The following is a 19,546-nucleotide window of genomic DNA, read 5'->3' on the forward strand; positions in this document are numbered from 1 at the left end:
ACCGTTGAAGATATATAATGATGAAATTTGGCAGGAACGTTACTCCTATTACTATATGTACGCGTAATAAAAATTAGCAAATCGGAGAAGGACCACGCCCACTTTTAAAAAAAAATTTTTTTACAGTAAAATTTTAACAAAAAATTGTATATCTTTACAGTATATAAGTAAATTATGTCAACATTCAACCTCAGTAATGATATGGTGCAACAAAATACAAAAATAAAAGAAAATTTCAAAATGAGCGTGGCTCCGCCCTTTTTCATTTAATTTGTCTAGGATACTTTTAACGCCATAAGTCGAACAAAAATTAACCAATCCTTTTGAAATTTGGTGGGGGCATAGATTTTTTGACGCTAACTGTTTTCTGTGAAAATGGGCGAAATCGGTTGATGTCACGCCCAGTTTTTATACACAGTCGTCCGTCTGTCCTTCCGCATGGCCGTTAACACGATAACTTGAGCAAAAATCGACATATCTTTAATGAACTTAGTTCACGTGCTTACTTGAACTCACTTTATCTTGGTATGAAAAATGAACGAAATCCGACTATGACCACGCCCACTTTTTCGATATCGAAAATTACGAAAAATGAAAAAAATGCCATAATTCTATACCAAATACGAAAAAAAGGATGAAACATGGTAAGGTAATTGGATTGTTTTATTGACGCGAAATATAACTTTAGAAAAAACTTTATAAAATGGTTGTAACACCTACCATATTAAGTAGAAGAAAATGAAAATGTTCTGCAGGGCGAAATAAAAAACCCTTAAAATCTTGGCAGATATTACATATATAAATAAATTAGCGGTATCCAACAGATGACGTTCTGGGTCACCCTGGTCCACATTTTGGTCGATATCTGGAAAACGCCTTCACATATACAACTACCACCACTCCCTTTTAAAACTCTCATTAATACCTTTAATTTTATACCCATATCGTACAAACTCATTCTAGAGTCACCCCTGGTCCACATTTATGGCGATATCTCGAAAAGGCGTCCACCTATAGAACTAAGCCCCACGCCCTTTTAAAATACTCATTAACACCTTTCATTTGATACCCATATCGTACAAACAAAGTCTAGTGTTTTGCGGGGCAGTGAGGACCCGGGGAAGTCGGGCGTGTGTGTCGCAAATAAAAAGAAAGCAAAGAAAAGAATTAGGGCGAGTAACAACAAATGTATTCACGTTATAAACAATATAAATTCTCAGCTTTATTTATCATCAAAAAGGGAATTGCTTCACAAACTAATTCGAATTCAAAGTTCTTAAATTGTTAATTACACATTCGTTCACGGCAAATGTTAGTAATATGACGACCGCAAATTGTTGGATAGATTACAATTCAAAAATAGAAATATTGGTGGCTGATTGCCAGACAATTGCCAAGTGCAAATTCTAATGTTAAAAAATCGCAATTATTAAGAAGAATCACAATAGCAAGGTGCGATTATAGCGTAATTATATGCACAACCTATGAAAAGATACGTAATATGATAACTCACCTGTGAGATAGCTGCTGGCTCGTTGACGTTCCAAAATAGAAAAGGCAGACCAAGACCGCGAACAAGTCCGCGGCACCCGCCGATAGCTAACTTTCGTTGAGTTTTTCCCCTTCAAAGTTAGCTTTCGGCTGGTGTTAGCCGTTACCGGTAATAATAATAAAAACTAATGTGCGTGTTAGGGTGGTCCGAAATATTTAGGCTGGTGGCCTAAACATGCCGGCCCCCTTGCGGCGAGCAATTTGAAATTGGGTGAGTGCGCCAGCAGCCTTCCCAAGGCGGGATAAACTTAACTAAAATTAAAAAATATGGTATGTATGTATAGGCGGATCGTCAGTACGCTCTCCGGCGGACATCCATGCTCGCAGTAATGCAGCCTCGCTGAACTGTGGATGAAAAAGAGAAAAACGTTAGTGGTCATGTACGTGGGGCTGCTTGGTTTTAGTGCACTTTACTTATTGAATGGACAGATGCCTGATTATTGCTGGTGGGCTCCCGACACTACCAACCCGAATATGGTGGCTTGAGTCAGCAGCCCGCCGACGGTCGACGGTGGTGTGCCGCTAACCATTAGGCTGGCGTAGACGTCGGCACCTAGTGTGAGCCGGACAGGTGTAGACCGGTGGAAAGCTGGATCCGCCAGCTTCATGAATTGGAATGGCGTGGCTACCGATGGATCCAGCGTTGCTGTCGGACTAAGCCGTGAATATCGCGCCACCACTGTGGCCTGGGTTGTCACTGCTCCCGTTACCCCGTATTTCCCTCGCAGAACAAGCGTGCACTTCACATGATAGGACGTGCCGGTACGCTCTAACCCGAGGTCCTTTGCGAGATTCGCATCTATGATTGAATTCGGAGCGCACGGATCGATAAGGGCGCGTACTGCGTGGAGCTTCCCTCCTGCTGCTATCCGAACGACCGCCGTTGGAGCTATGGCTACGAATGCACGTGTGATGGTCGTTGCTAGAGGCGTCTCCCGGAGGCGTCCTGTTCTGAAGCCGGTGGGCGTTGTTGGTTGGCGCGCGAGCGTGGTTACTTGGTTCCGCGCATTATACGGGGCCGCCCTACCAATTGAGCGGCGTGACGAGCGGGACGGACGCGGTTCCGCGTCGCCACGGCGCCCCCCGGTAGAGCGGTGCGATGGGGGAAAGGACGTGTCTCCCCGCCATCCCCGCGTTGTACGTTTGTAGGCTTCTCGTGTCGTAGGAGCGGTCGGAAACGTTGTGGTCCTGAACCGCCTTGTGGTGTCGTGGCTAGTGTCGTAGTAGGATCTTCCCGTCGTTCGATCTCTTCCTCGGCGACGTCCGCTTCCCACCACAGGGTTTGTTCCGTGACGTGGATGGATAGGGCTCCGTCGGAGCTCTCTTCGCCATCACTCTCGTGGGACGGTGGTGGAACGTCGTCGAGGTGTGTTGACGTGTGGTGCTGCTCGTTGCACCGATGACAGCGATCTTCGCTGGGACATGTCTTCCGTTGGTGGAATGGCGATAGGCAATTTGTGCAATATCTGAAATCTATGATCGTCTTTAGTCGATCCATGTTCGTCATGCCCCGGTAAATCGGGCAGAGCCTTATGCTGTGTGGCTTTTGACATAGCCGGCAGGGGACGGTGAATGTGGTGCCGCGTGCCTCCGTCTTTGCGCGTTTGTGGGGCAATCCGGTCATTCTGGAATATCAAATTGTTAGTCGAACATTCGTAGATGCCCTTAGGTTGGGTGGCTTATGAGCGGAGACAAGGAGCTCAATTGGCTGAGTTTGTGGTTGGCGTACTCGGGATAAAGGGTTGTGTGGAACGCATAATCTTATGAAGTTATTATGTCGATGTAATGATGTGTTTGTAGTGGTTGAAACCACTGTTATATTTAATATAATTTTATTGAGATACGCCTAAAGGTATCTTTAATTTTGGTAAATATCCTCATCATAACGAAATTCTGATATTGAAAGCAGTCATTTTTTGCTGTTTGCCTAGTACAGGCAATATGCGGTAATATACGCTACATTTCTGTAGCAGATGGTATCACGAGTTACCCGTGTATTTTCACGGCTCCTTGTAGTTGCCCTACAAAAATTTGATCACAAAACTCACCCACGCCGATACAAATGTGGCTGTGAATATAACCTATGAATCCCTGTAAAATGACTAGTCAAATGACGCCGTGCATACAAATGTGCGACAAATGTGAAGAGGCCTTTACTCGCTGTCTGGGAACAGTCTTTGTGTTGATTTGGGTCATGTTGTGTGAGAATCACAAATTGTGGTGTGTTTGTTGATTCCAACACAACCCTGGCGGGAATAGCCTACGCTAACGAGTGTGGCAATTTGTAGAGCTGTCAGCTGTTCACTCTTCCAATCGTTGGAATGAGACCGCTGTGCGGTGCTGCCCATTGCAATGTATTGATGCATAATGGTCATGTCATGAAGTATTTAGGGACAGCTTGCGTCTGAATCCTGACGCGACATTAAATTTATAGTCTGTTCTAAAGGGTTTAATTTCTCCCCTGTTTGTAGCATCGAAAGCATATATGACACTACTTTATTCCTGCTGGGATTTCAAGCTGACAGGACTGACGAAACCTTATCGGAACCTCAATACACAAAGGCAATTTCTATTATGAAAGCGAGACCACTATGGAGTGTGACATGTTTCTGTTTATGTTTTACATTTTAATTTTGCACTAACCTTTTTAACAATGAAATCAATGCAAATAACCGGGAGAATTATTTCGGTCTCGAGTGGTTCACCCGTTTTTTTTTTCACAAGAAAGTTGGTTTTGAGTGTGTGTTTATGCACCAATTTGTCAAACTAAAACAAACCTATCATTTATCCCGCGGATCCGACTTGTAATGCATGGGGTCGCGCGCAATGTGTTTACGGCGTAAGAAAAGACAAAAGCAAATGTCATCGAGTGGCACCCTTGTTTCGTTCATTCAAAATGTCATTCATTCATGGAAATGAGTATACAGGCATTTTGAATGAATTTTCATTACGATGGATAAACGTATGATGGGTAAGTATACTAGTATCGTTCCTTTTTTATAATCTTATAAATTTTCTAATTTCTTATTCTTTTATTTCATTTCAGGTACTCTTTTTATTTCATTTCAGGTACACCGCTACAAATTAATGAAAAGTTGGATACAAATACCAACACGTTGCGAATGGGAAGTCATGCAACGTAATATGAGCGGTCCAGCGGCGTTAACGAAACCATACAGCTAATTAGAGCAAGTCTTCACCCTACCTCCAAATAATGATTGGTGTAAACCAATCGATGGTTTCACCCATATATTTAGTCTACTGGTTGCTATGACAAGTATCCAGCTGTAATTAGGCTCCCTGAAAGTGTGCAAATCATTTTCAATGGAGAATCGCACAAAGGTGGATGTAGCATATACGAAAACGTGGGCCGATGTTGCATTTACCAAGGGGGGTGGCGTCACGCCGGGTCAGTGCGAAATAACAGAACCAACAACAAATGTTTCGGGATGTAATATTACCATAAAATTACTTGAAGGAGGCAAAGGTATTACGGGCATTCGAAAAACGGGCTACACTCAATACGTGGAGTATTTACAAGTAGACAGAATGGGGCTGTGGAAGAGGCAGATCACGTGATTCAGCACATGCAAAGCAAGAACAAACAAGTAGAATAAGTACCGACCCAAGCCGCAGTAATATCATGCTAAGCGGTGCTGATAATGCTGATATAAAAAAGAGACCATATTGGAACGTTTAAATAAACGTAACAAAGAACGTCAAAACCGGGCTATATGTTAAACTACAGCAACGTAATAAAGAGAATGTACAATTGGGGGGCGCCGATTATTTTGCATTTACATTCGCTGAACGGGTGCGTGCAATAGAGGAACAGTTGCAGGGAATAATTGAAGGTGCAGATGCTGCTGCTACAAAACTATCAGCTCCTATCGCCAACACTAATAACCCTGATTCGACATGCCTCTTCGCTGATATATAACCAATACCAAGCAAACAATATTCTGTTGGACGACGTGCTTCTGATACAGTTTTGCGCAGGTTCTATTTCATGAAACGCCAGTTTGGTATCATAGACGCTGTTGGTATGCTATCTTCAAAATTAATAGCGTTTGACGCACTGTTTGTATAATGCTATCCAAACTACCCATTGTTGTACCAATCCACTTAAATTCTGATGCGGTAGTCACTGAAAATTTGTGTGATAAACGTCGACGTTTATCGCGCTGTTCGTTGCGTTGTGGCTTATTCAACGCAATTGGATTTGATATTGATTTATGTAATTTTCAAAACCATGTTCTATAACCAATTTAAGATGTGAAAATTCCTTTGTGTTCCGACTTGTTTTTAGGCGTGTCATTTTGTTGTCTCCACCGCCGCCGCTGATGGCATTTGCACTTATATCAACATCTTCATCATTCGTGCCACGCCTTAATGCCCACGTTTGCTTCTTTTCTTCGTCCATATATGACAGTCTTTGATATTTGTTATGCTCTTCTGTTATGGATTCTGTTAATGTCATCTGTCGTACAATCTCATCTTTCCGCTCAGTAATTTGATTATAGAGTGCAGCTTCTAAGTCATCCTTATCGAGTATGCCCAATAGTAGTTCTCGTTTTGATTCTGTACTATAATCCCAAATTTTGTCATCATATGCAGGTTGGCCTTCAACGAATGTTCTACGTGCTATGAACCAAAGTTTACGTCCATGTCGATCCGAGACAAGTATCATTCCTTATGGGTACGCCTTGTTCCTCTTGTGGCAATACACAATCCACAACACCACTAACTTTATGCGATTTACATGAATTACACTGCCAATCGTCAGTTGGTATATCATGCAATGGTGGATCGACACATTCGAGATGGTAAACAGCAGGGCATGTTGCGCCGCATAATAGATCGCCTAATCTAGACATCTACGACGATGATCATCGTAATGAATTGGACCCTCTTGTAACATTACGTCTCGTATAGCATTGCTTGTAAAATTGATTGGTTAAAGATTGTAAATATAGTACGATCGTTAACACACGTAAATGGATAATCGCCAGCAGCACATAAAATATTATATACTTCGCGACTAAAAATTATATCGCTCTCTACATAGCTACGTAATACCTCCGGCCATGTGATGCCATTAATTAGATAGGAAACTTATATTCACCGTATCTTTTGGATCGAGTGGTCCAAAGGTGAGTTCCCTGAAGGAACAAAGTGAGTTCCCTGAAGATTTTCTTCACGTAAAAATGCCTTCACTAACATAAAATGTACGTCTGCAATTGGTGCACTTTGTTCGTCACTTGTCAATGCAGCGCAAAAATCCTCAAAACGAAATGGTGATAAGCGTATTAAATGACGAAAACGTCGTAATACTGCATATACGCTCAATGCCTTGATTATTAAGTCATGTTTCATTAATAAATCGGCAGAAGATTCCGGCAATACCAATGGCTCATATTCACGATCTGGTAGCCAAATGGGGTCTAGACTTGGTGGCCGCGCTTCGAAATTGGAGTCGAATCTACTGCGCTCGGAGGACGACATATGAGTATCTACCAGTGCTATCAGAATACAAGCACCCCGATGTGGTCGGAATTACTTTACTCAAGGACTAGTGCTGAGGTAAGTAGGTAGTAATGATAGCTAAAATCACCTTAATTTCAAAAGCAGTTAATTTAACAGGTGGAACAACGTTGACAAAACAACTACCTCAAATGCTACTACAGCCAAACCACAGGAACGTGCAGAACCTGCGCACCACATGACGGAGATTGATACGCCAAACGGATTTAAAGGTATGATGGTAAACTATATTACGTTAAGGTAATAAAATATTAGCAGCCCAATTCCCTTCTCCCCTTCCTCGTATTCTAAATAGAAATTCCTTGTGAGTTTTCTTTCACGTCTCCCTTTCCTCCTATTCTGAACAATGTTCGAAAAGGAGGAAACCAGTTATGGGAGAAGAGTAGGTATTATGACTGTGAGGGAGAGGGATATTTCCTTGCCATCATAGGAGTTTTTCCACTAGTTAAAGGGAATGCATCAAAATAGTTAAAGGAAATTGGTTCTTTTTAGAAAGAACACTTAATTGTACAAATGTGTGCTAAAATATGTATTTGCATTGTACCACAATGTTCTCACTGTTAATACAACCGCATCAACAACCACAATATTCTTTATTTTAAGTCGAAAAGTATCATAAGCAACGGAAGAGCTCTTTGTATACATGATGTAGCCATTTAGAAATTGCGCAAGGATTTTAAGAAGGCTTAATTAAATTTTTGTATATGGCGAAGGGCGAACTCAACTCGACATGGCCGCCAGAAATGTGCCTTGCAGAATGAGAGCAGGCCTCTCCGGCGGATTTGTGTTATCCCGCCGTCTCCTTCTTATGCTCCTCAGTTGATGTTGCTGTGGCACCAATTCATTACTCATTTCACATGAAATGCAATAATGTGCGTGGTTTACACCTTATTTCTTAATTTCAAACAAATTAGCAACAATCATTAGACCTTACAAAATTTTTTTTTTTTTAAACAAAATAAGAAATGCGCAATGAGATTTCAATTGACAAAACAGCTGACTTCGAAAATTCGAAATTCCTATTCCCCAATTTTTCTTCTCCCTAGGAGAAAAGATATGTAGATGTTTTAAGACAAAATCATGATTATTGATTCACTGGTATTCTGTGGCAGATAGCGGATCTGCGGTAGGGTTCTGTTGGCCTAGTTCGGGGTGAACGAGAGCGGGTTTAAGTGGGTTGTTGTCTTCGTTCGGGATGAACGAGAGCTGGGGTAAGCGGGTTGTAGGCCTCGTTCAGGGTGAACGAGAGCTGGGTTATACGGGTTGTTGGTTATAACGGTTGGGAGTTACAAGTCTCCCTCACCCTCACTGGAGGGTGGTAGTAGGACCAATTTCGTGATTGGTCGGGTGGTTTGTCCTCTTGCCGTATCAAGTTCGACGACTCGAACTCGGTTATCGGGGCCATAATGGAGGTTGGCTATCCGACCTAGTCTCCATTCGTTGGGGGGCAGATTGTCCTCTTTAATGACGACTAAGTCCCCCTGTTTGAGATTCGATTGTGGATGCTTCCACTTAACGCGCTTCTGCAGTTCGGTGAGGTACTCCGTTTTCCACCGCTTGCAGAAGGTTTGATGCAGCGCCTTAAGTTTTTCCCATCGATTGACGAGTGAAGCGCGATTCTCGCTGACGTCAATCTCGGGTGGCGCTAGTAGGTGGCCCCCGACGAGGAAGTGCCCGGGGGTGAGTGGCTCCAGGTTGGACGGGTCATTTGAAGATGGGCTTAGGGGTCGGGAGTTGAGACAGGATTCAATCCTACACAGGAGGGTGCTAAACTCCTCTAGAGTAAATTTATGATCCAATGCGATCTTTTTGAAATGGGTTTTGAAACTCTTGACTCCCGCTTCCCACAGTCCGCCCATATGAGGAGCAGCTGCTGGTATGAAATGCCATGTAATGGTTTGGTGGGCATATTTAGAGAGGGTTTGGTTGCGCGCATCAACGAGGAATGCCTTGACCTCTGAGCGGAGAGCCCTCGACGCACCGACAAAGTTCGTTCCGTTGTCGGAATAGAGGTTTTTCGGGCATCCTCGTCTGGAGACAAACCGACTAAATGCTGCTAGAAACGCGGCGGTGCTGAGGTCGCTAGTCGCCTCTAAGTGGATCGCCTTAGTCGCAAAGCAGACGAATAGACAGACGTAACCCTTAGACATGCGGCATCCTCGTCCGCTGTAAGACTTTATGTCAAACGGTCCTGCGAAATCCACCCCGGTGTTGGTAAATGCCCTGCTAAAGGTAGTGCGTTCCGCAGGGAGGGTTCCCATGAGTTGCGTCGGGGAACGTTTGCGAAATAGCGTACAGGCCTTGCAGTTGTGTATGATGGATCGGATCATGTTTTTGACCCGAGGTATCCAATACTGCGTGCGTAGGAGCCGCAGCATTAGTTGGTTTCCGCCATGTATGGAAATGGTGTGGACAAACTGGACCAGGAGACGGGTGAGTCGGCAGGCGTAAGGGAGGATTATCGGGTGACGCTCGTCGACGGGAACGTCCCTGGATGCGTTGAGGCGACCCCCCACCCGAAGGACATTATCTTCGTCGATAAAGGGGTTTAAAGAGAGAATCTCGCTTTTGGTCGCGATGGGTTTCCTAGTTCTCAGAGAGCTTATTTCTTCGGCATAGTGGTTGGTTTGGGATATCCTTATGAGGCGGCTAGTCGTAGCCTTGATTTCGTCGGGCGAGATCTGGTGAGACTCTGCCTTAAAGGACATTTTAGTTTTTGGACGTGTTCTATTCGAGAATCGTATAATGTAGGAGATAACCCGCAACGCTCTTGATAGATCGGAAAACCGATCAAGAATATCCATCTGTCAATATCTGTCCATAGGTGCATGTTAAATGTGCCTAAGTTCAGGTTCTCCATCACATTTTCCAAAGTTTCAGCCAGCAAGACGGCACCGCATAACTCCAATCTTGGTAGTGAAATTGTTTTTACTGGTGCCACCCTCGTTTTCGCCATGAGTAGACTAACGTATGCCCTATCGTTGATCTTAGCTCGCACGTAAACCGTAGCCCCGTAGGCTTTTTCGGACGCGTCACAGAAGCCGTGAATTTCTATATCGTTGGTTGGGGTGAAGTGCACCCACCGAGGTATACGAATCCGGTTAATGGCGGGGTACTCCTGCATAAAGGTTTGCCACCGATCTAAAGTGATTGTGGATACCGGTTCATCCCAATCCGTCCCCTCCAGCCAAATGTTCTGCATTAATATCTTAGCTACGATGATAACTGGAGCAAGCCAGCCTAACGGGTCGAAGAGTTTGGCGATGGCCGATAGGATCGCCCTTTTTGTTAAGATGTCTTGGTTTTCGATTGGTTTCGCTGTGAAATAGAAATAGTCGGAATGCGCGTTCCAACGGATGCCTAGGGTTTTTACCATGCTCGCGTCCTCGAATTCCAGAAAGTCTTCCGTAAGCCTGTGAGGTTTGGGTATGCCCTGTAGTATCCTACTGCAGTTAGATGTCCACTTTCGCAGAGGGAATCCTGCTGACTTTAATGCAGCTGTGATTTCATCGCGGGCCGCGATTGCTGCTTCGATGCTATGTCCCCCTGCAAGGACGTCATCGACGTACATACTGTTTCGCAAGATATGCGCTGCGGTTGGCAGAGACGCCTCGACGTCATCAGCAAGTTCATGTAGGGTTCTGATCGCTAGATAGGGGGCACAGTTTACCCCAAAAGTTACCGTGTTGAGCTCAAACACGCTGACAGGGTCCTCTGCTTGGAGTCGAAAAACTATTCTTTGGTATTGGGTTTGATTTTCCTTTACCCAAATTTGCCTTTACATCTTCTCAATGTCGCTATTGAAGACGTACTTGTAGAATCTCCATCGGAGGAGCAGTATTGTTAAGTCGGATTGCAGTACTGGGCCGGTGTGTAGAACATCGTTCAGGCTTATGCCATTGGATGTCGGGCACGACGCGTTGAATACGACCCTTACTTTAGTCGTTGTGCTTTCTTCTTTGATCACCGCATGATGCGGTAAGAAATAGCAATCAGTTGATTGTGGTGGTACTACGGTGTGCACCTTAGTCATGTGCCCTAACGTGACATATTCTGTCAGTACCCTATTGTATTCCATCTGTAGGGCCGGGGTCTTGGCTAGGCGCGTCTCGTTCCGATAGAACTGAGAGCAGACGCTCTTGAGAGATGGGCCCAAACAGACGGTTTTTGGGAAGCTTTGTTTGAATGGAAGGGCGACAGTATATCTTCCATCTGAATTCCTTTCCGTTGTGTTTTTATATAGTGCCTCGCAATAGGCATTATCTTCGGTCAGTGCCTTTTTTGTAGGTACGTTTTCAAGTTCCCAGAAAGCGGCTAGCTGCTTGTCTAGGCTAATTTCATTGAAAAAGGATACTCGTGTATTGGTTGGGTGAGGTGCATCTGCACGACCGGTTAAAATCCAACCGAAGACGGTTTCTTGGACGAGAAGCGTATTTAGGACGTTCTTCCGTATACCGTTTAGTATGATCTGGGGATAAATATCGCCTCCAAGTATGAGGTCGACTGGTTCATTAATGAAGAACCTCTTATTCGCCAGAATCAGATCAGGGAATGCTTGCCGAGTCGTTGCGCTCACTTGGCAAGTCGGAAGGTCCCCTGTTAATTGAGGCAGGACTAGGGCCACTGTATGGATGCTTACTAAGGGGTCTGTAAGCGAACCTAAGTTAATTGAGCATGATTCCTTTACCTGTGCAGATGGTGTATTATTTATTCCTGACACCTGCACATGCAAACGTTTGGACGGAAGGTTTATTCGCTTCTTTAGTCTTTCAGTTATGAAAGAGCATTCGGACCCAGAGTCTATCAGCGCTCTGGCGGAAAATTTCACCCCGTTGTACATTATATGAACCCGCGCTGTTCCTAATAACACCCCTTTAGTGGTGTTAGCATGACACGAAGAGACGTTATTAGTATTATCTTGTCTTTTTTCAGACTCCATCCTTGCCCAGCCTGCTGTGAGGTTGAAGGTGAATTGTCGGTGGCGTTTTGAGTCCACCTTTGAGGAGTTGTCTTTGGTTGTGCTGTCGGAAGATGGAGCAAGGTGTTGTGCCTTGCGTGGCACGTGCTGCAATTGAATTGGCTAGTGCATCGTGTCACGGTGTGTCCACCCGACAGACAATTCAGACAATAACTATTGTTTTTGATAAATTCGATTTTGCCTGACGTGGACAACCTACGGAATTTTTGGCAATTTCGTAATTTGTGCTCCGTACTGTTGCACATCTTACATGCCGACTTTGGTACGCTTGCTTGGTAAACCCCAAGTTCCGTAGAATTTTCCCTAGAATTCGAACTCTGACTTTTGGGTGTTTTTGTTGTTTTATTACCCCTCAGATCGGAAACCGTCTCCAATGTCTGGAAGCGATTGGACAGGAATTTGTCCATATCCTCCCATTTCGGGATATCTGTCTTCCGTTCTACGGTCTGTTCCCAAAGAGGCAATGTAGATTCAGGGAGTTTTGTGGAGCATAAGTAAGTTATGATTGCGCCCCAATTTGTGATGTCAATATTATGACATTGTAGCGCAGAAATGCAATTGTTGATCTCACGTGCAATTTTTTAATTGATGTTCCACACTCCTGCTCGACTGCCGTCAGATTAAATAAAAGTTTTAATTGTGTGTTGACGTTTATATTAAAATTGTGTGTGTACGTTTATTTTCGTACCTGTCGCTTAGATTCTTCCAGGCGGTTGCAAAACCCTCGTTTGTTAATGAGCACCTGCCCACTATATCTTTTGCCTCCCCTTGCGTTTTTTGCTTCAAATAGTATAATTTCTCGACATCTTTCAGATCGGTATTGTGGATGTATATCGCCGTGAACATATCTCGAAAAGCTGGCCAGGAGAGGTAGTCGCCTTTAAATACATGGTGTCACAAGGCGGCAGCCGCATTTTATGTCCACGGCGCGAGGAGTCTTCCTCATTTGCTTCATCTTTCGCCGGCTGTGGGGTGATAGCTTCGGCTTCAGCCGCCACAGCAGACATGCATTGCAGGTAGCATGCAAAGCAACTTTTATTTTTCTTTCTTAATGAGCTGAGCTCGTCTTTGGAGAGTTCAGAATTGCCGAGAAGACTTTCATATGTGGACTTGGTCTTCTTCCATAGTGCCCTTAGCTCCTCTTGCAGTAGTGCAAGGGTGTGCTTGTTCCGGGATTCGGCCGGGGTGGAGTTGAACTCTTGTTCAAACTCCACTATGGAATCAGCCAATCTAATATAAGTCTCCATTGATTTTATTAATTTGAATATTTTGTCTCTTTGAAGGTGTCGAGCTCGGAGGTAAACGACTTAGTGGGTTTGGTGTAAATGCAACCACAACAAAAAATTATAAGAGTGTTTTCGTTTTTGCTGTGATTGCGCTATATAAGTAAAAGCTTTAGGAACACACGAATTCTGATTGAATGTGTTAACACAGATAGCAATCTTATGTGAATAGTGCTAAGCAAAAATTTAATCAAATGTAAATTATGCCGTGTATGTAATGTGGCCGGTGATATGAACCACTTATAGAAATCCTCACGAGGATTGTGCAAGCCACAGATAGAAATCCTGACGAGGATTTAATGTGTATGCAGTGATATGGAAATAAACACAAATAGAAATCCTGACGAGGATTTAGTGTGTATAAAATGATATAAATGTAGTGATATGCAGCACAGATAGAAATCCTGACGAGGATTTAATGTGTATGCAGTGATATGGAAATAAACACAGATAGAAATCCTGACGAGGATTTAGTGTGTATAAAGTGATATAAATGTAGTGATATGCAGCACAGATAGAAATCCTGACGAGGATTTAATGTGTATGCAGTGATATGGAAATAAACACAGATAGAAATCCTGACGAGGATTTAGTGTGTATAAAGTGATATAAATGTAGTGATATGCAGCACAGATAGAAATCCTGAAAGGTTCTAGTCGGTGCGAAGTGATATTAAGCACGGATAGAAGTCCTGAAAGGATTTAATGTGTCTACAGTGATATGCAATGCAGAGAAGAGAATCGTCTGCAAATATTTAATGTGTCTTAACAGGTGTGTTGGACACAGATAGAAATATTTTGAAAACTTAGCGTGTTTAAAAAAAATTAAAAACGCAGATGGTAATCCCAATGTGGATATAGTGTAAAATGTGAACCACAGATAAAAAAATCCCAATGAGGATTTAATGTGAAACACAGATAGAAAATCCCAATGAGGATTTAATGTGAAACACAGATAGAAATCCTGACGAGGATTAAATGTGTATACAAAGTGAAAGTGAACGCCAAGTATTCCCGAGTAGCCAACCAGGGATCTTTCCCAATATAAAAAATAAATTTGTTTATCCAACTTACTGTGGAAAATTACGATTTAAAGTATTTATTAAGAAAAAAAAGTGATAACGATACAGCTATATAATATAAAACTCAGTATAAATTGTGTGATCAAGCCACTAGCCACCCAACGTAGTGATACTTTTTTGGCTTTTGGTAATATTTCAGCTCGCAAACTGATTACTAAAGTGAATTCCGTGATAGACAAGCTACGGCTATCAACCAAGTGTAATTATGGTTCCTGACTAGGAAGTTTGTCAATGTATGTGACGATGAGGGGGTACAACACAGTGCAGTGATGAGTGTGAAAAAAAACTAAAAAAAAATTCACTGACTGTCTGCCTTGAGCGGTGTCGAGTAACCCTTACCACTGGTGGGGGGAATTACCCGATCGTCAAAAGGCGATTGGTGTGTTTATAACCACGAATTCTAACAATTTCACTTGCTTTGCCTTTTTTGTCTAACACGGAATGCACTTTCCGTGCGTAAATCACGCAAATAAAAAAATGTTTTGTGCAACCAAGCAACCACGTACCTTGTGTTTTTAGTTGATCGATGGGCAGCGATGTGTTGATGTGATGGACTGTAGAGTGATGACAAACTGTGATGATGATGGACTTTGACTGATGAGTATGATGATGATAAGATTGTATGTGATGTCGTGACGATGATATTAGTGGACTGTATGAGTGATAATGGACTGTATGATGATGTGATCTCGACGTCAATAGACTGTGTGTGATGATTTTATGGCAGTATGTGTGTTGTGTGATAGCGAGTTGCCAAAATGTTGTGCTAGTTGGTTTTGTTTCGCTGATTACTTTTTCCAAATTAACACTTTTATAAATTTGCTAATATTTTTCAATTATTCTGCTGCGCTGATTCTGTGTTGTCTTCAAATTTTTGATTTTCTCGGCGCGTAAGGACCAATGTTTTGCGGGGCAGTGTGGACCCGGGGAAGTCGGGCGTGTGTTGCGCAAATAAAAAGAAAGCAAAGAAAAGAATTAGGGCGAGTAACAACAAATGTATTCACGTTATAAACAATATAAATTCTCAGCTTTATTTATCATCAAAAAGGGAATTGCTTCACAAACTAATTCGAATTCAAAGTTCTTAAATTGTTAATTACACATTCGTGCACGGCAAATGTTAGTAATATGACGACCGCAAATTGTTGGATAGATTACAATTCAAAAATAGAAATATTGGTGGCTGATTGCCAGACAATTGCCAAGTGCAAATTCTAATGTTAAAAAATCGCAATTATTAAGAAGAATCACAATAGCAAGGTGCGATTATAGCGTAATTATATGCACAACCTATGAAAAGATACGTAATATGATAACTCACCTGTGAGATAGCTGCTGGCTCGTTGACGTTCCAAAATAGAAAAGGCAGACCAAGACCGCGAACAAGTCCGCGGCACCCGCCGATAGCTAACTTTCGTTGAGTTTTTCCCCTTCAAAGTTAGCTTTCGGCTGGTGTTAGCCGTTACCGGTAATAATAATAAAAACTAATGTGCGTGTTAGGGTGGTCCGAAATATTTAGGCTGGTGGCCTAAACATCTAGAGTCACCCCTGGTTCACCTTTATTGCGATACCTCGAAAAGGCGTCCACCTATAGAACTAAGGCCCACTCCGTTTTAAAATACTCATTAACTCCTTTCGTTTGATACCCATATTGCACAAACGAATTCTAGAGTCACCCCTGGCCCACCTTTATGGCGATATCTCGAAACGGTGTCCACCTATGGAACTAAGGATTACCCCATTTTAAAATACTCATTAAAACCTTTCCTTTGATACCCATATTGTACAAACAAATTCTAGGGTCACCCCTGGTCCACCTTTATGGCGATATCTCGAAACGGCGTCCACCTATGGAACTAATGATTACTCCTTTTTAGAATACTCATTAACATCTTTCATTTGATACCCATATCGTACAAACGCATTCTAGAGTCACCCCTGGTTCACCTTTATGGCGATATCTCGAAAAGGCGACCACCTATACAACAACCACCACTCCCTTTTAAAACCCTCATTAATACCTTTAATTTGATACCCATATCGTGAAAACACATTCTAGAGTCACCCCTTGTCCACCTTTATGGCGATACGGCATCCACTTATAGAACTAAGGCCCACTCCCTTCTAAAATACTCATTAACACCATTCGTTTGATGCCCATATTGTACATACAAATTCTAGGGTCACCCCTGGTCCACCTTTGTGGCTATATCCCTAAATGGCGTCCACCTATAGAACTATGGCACACTCCCTCATAAAATACTTTTTAATGCCTTTCATTTGATACACTTGTCATATAAACACATTCCAGGGTTTCCCTCGGTTCATTTTCCTACATGGTTATTTTCCCTTATGTTGTCACCATAGCTCTCAACTGAGTATGTAATGTTCGGTTACACCCGAACTTAACCTTCCTTACTTGTTGTAGCTACAAAGCTTCGCCATCGTACACAATCTTTGGTTCAACATTTTAAACTTTAGGAATACGCTATCACTTTATCTCTCCCTTCTCTTCCACTTTCTCTACCACTTTTTCACATACTTTTCGCTCACTTTATCTCTTTCTGCTTTTTGCGCACTCCAAGGCGAGTCCATACCAGCTTATGGCAAAGCGAAATCAACCTATGTAATTCGTTGTGCAGACTAATGTCAAGTCAAAAGAAAATTTACAATGCATGTCATATAAGTTTTTCTACGTTCCTTGCTCTCCTCTTTCTATATTCTCCCATCTATTACTTTCTCTCTTCCTCTCTTTCCATCTTCCATCGGTCCCTAGACTTTTCTAACAAATCGCACCAAAAATAAAGTTTTTTGAATTTGACGAATTTGACGATTTTCGTGATTAAAAGAAAGGCGAATTCAGTACCAGGTATTGTTATCCCTTCAGCTGATTGCTTCTTCTTGATAGTTTCCCATCAGCTGATTGCTTCTCCTTGCAATTGGGTTGACTTCGCTTTGCCACCACCTCGTATGAATTCACCTTGGTTAAATGTTATCGGTTCCTTTGTTATAGACTATGGGAGCCTTATCGCTTGTTGGTGGTGGCGAATTTCTGGATCATTACATCAAACTCTACTTGTACAAGGCTTATTTTCATGCAAGGCGAATCCATACCAGGTGGTGGCAAAGCGAATTCGATTAATTCGCCGTGCAGAAGAATGTCAAGTCAAAAGAAAATTTTTATTGATTTCAATTAACTGACATATTTTATACCACGCGTTGTATGGAAAATAATCTAGAAGCAGCAATCAGCAGTTGGGATAACAACAACTGGTACTGAATTCGCCTTGGTTTCATGTAACTTATTATTACACTTTACATATTTAACACTGAATACTTTCATATTTCATTTACCACAAAAGCTTTTGGAAATAGTTTCAATAATTTCGTAAACCTGTCGAGTTTATAGAATTTTTCCAATCATTACAAATTCAAGTCGAAAAGATTAAAATTCATTAATTTTACAAAAATTAGCTGTATTTGCAAAAACACTGGAATTTCTATTAACTCTATAGTTATTATTTAAATATTACTAAGCCAAATCTAAATTAGTGCGTCCCAACGCAAAGAATAATTTTTTTAACCATTAAAAAATTTAACGATAGTCATTAATGGAGATAATGAAACCGTCATTAACTTCACGCTCCACCACGAAAACCATCAAAGGCGTTTCCAAAACTGCAATCCACAAGACGAAAATTGGCAAATGTCAACGTCCCAGTGGAACAATACATCATAATCCATATTTGAATTTTTTGAGCGATTTTCGTCAACGTAATACAGGACTCTCCGCTGTGGAAACAATTAAACGTGGCGCTAAAGAGTGGATGAGTATGGCAAAAGAGGATAAATTGAAATACATTGAAAAGGTTAGTAGACTTTATTTCAATTTAAAATGACGTACATTTGTAAGTATTTACAGTAAGCATTTTATGCACCTAAAAAGCGTAAGTCAGCACACTCCCCTAAGTCTTTGGGGACAAATTTTGCAGTTACAACAACAACATAAAATGTATAATTTAATATCGCAGTATTTGACTAAGCTCCTGTATTCAGTTATTTCTGCAACTGAATGTTCGGCTTTCTTTTTTTCTCTGACAGTCATTATGGAATACCTGAAAAACGCCAGTAGCCGAGCCACAGCGGCTCATCGCCAACGTCGTGTTCTTGTATATAACAACTCTTGGATCGAAAAAAATGTATATATATATGTATATGTGTATATATGGACTGTGTTGTGCAAAGGTTTATGACCGTTTTCCCCAGCGGGTTAGGGGGCCTGTCGTAAGAGGCGACTAAAATACTAAATTGAGGGGTTGTGTAGCGCAACCCTTTCAAGGTGTTGCCAGCGCAAAATATAGCTTATCCAACCCAATTGTCAACCTCACCTACCCGTGGCGAATCATGTTACTTTAACAGCGCGGCTCTGGAGATTCCAAGTTCCTCATGGATCTAGGGGGGCGGTATGGCCTGGAAGGTTTAATGTGGTCATACTAAATCGTTCCCGAGATGGAGGTGCCTTAGTGGTGCTTGATACTGGAAAGTACCGGATCTGCATCCGGCAAAGGACCATCAACATCGATAACACTCCCCAAGGGCTACGGGGAGTATCCTTATCGCTTCAACAACAACAACCGTCTAATTTTTGATCAGGCTCTAGCTAGCAGTTTGTAGTGGAAGTGACTGAAAAGCGGACTAGCTATCTTAAAATATGGATACATATTTTTCAAGGTATTGGGCAATCCGTATTGGAAAGGAAAGGAAAAGAATGTAGGTCGAAGAAAGTATTGGTAATAAACTGAGACTGAAGCCAGAACCATGCCTGTAACCGAAACTGGGCCGATCCGAGCCATAACGAATTCGGAACCGAATTTAAATCTAGAAACGAAAGCAGAAGCTAAAACGGATAACTGAAACCAGAACCAAATCTGAAACCTAGACCGATACCGGGATCGAAACACGAACATATAACAGAGCGAAACCATAACCAAACCCAGATCGGATGTGGAACCAAAACCCAAGCCAAGCCCCGTCAGAAACGAGAACTGAAACAATGACCGAACTCGAGTCAAACCCAAGATTGATATTGAAACAAAATAGGTAAATCAG

The 19,546-nt window shown here is 42.3% G+C and overlaps 2 pseudogenes; one reads left to right on the forward strand and one right to left on the reverse strand.

Annotated features, from left to right (window-relative positions):
- Window positions 1-5,553: 5,553 nt before the first annotated feature.
- Window positions 5,554-7,056, reverse strand: LOC137235852 (nucleosome-remodeling factor subunit NURF301-like; annotated as a pseudogene).
- The window catches only part of LOC137235853 (nucleosome-remodeling factor subunit NURF301-like), a 135,007-nt pseudogene continuing 122,517 nt past the window's right edge, over window positions 7,057-19,546 (forward strand).

The sequence above is a fragment of the Eurosta solidaginis genome, unplaced genomic scaffold (genome assembly GCF_040869045.1).
Source record: "Eurosta solidaginis isolate ZX-2024a unplaced genomic scaffold, ASM4086904v1 ctg00001135.1, whole genome shotgun sequence".
Lineage (NCBI taxonomy): Eukaryota > Metazoa > Arthropoda > Insecta > Diptera > Tephritidae > Eurosta > Eurosta solidaginis.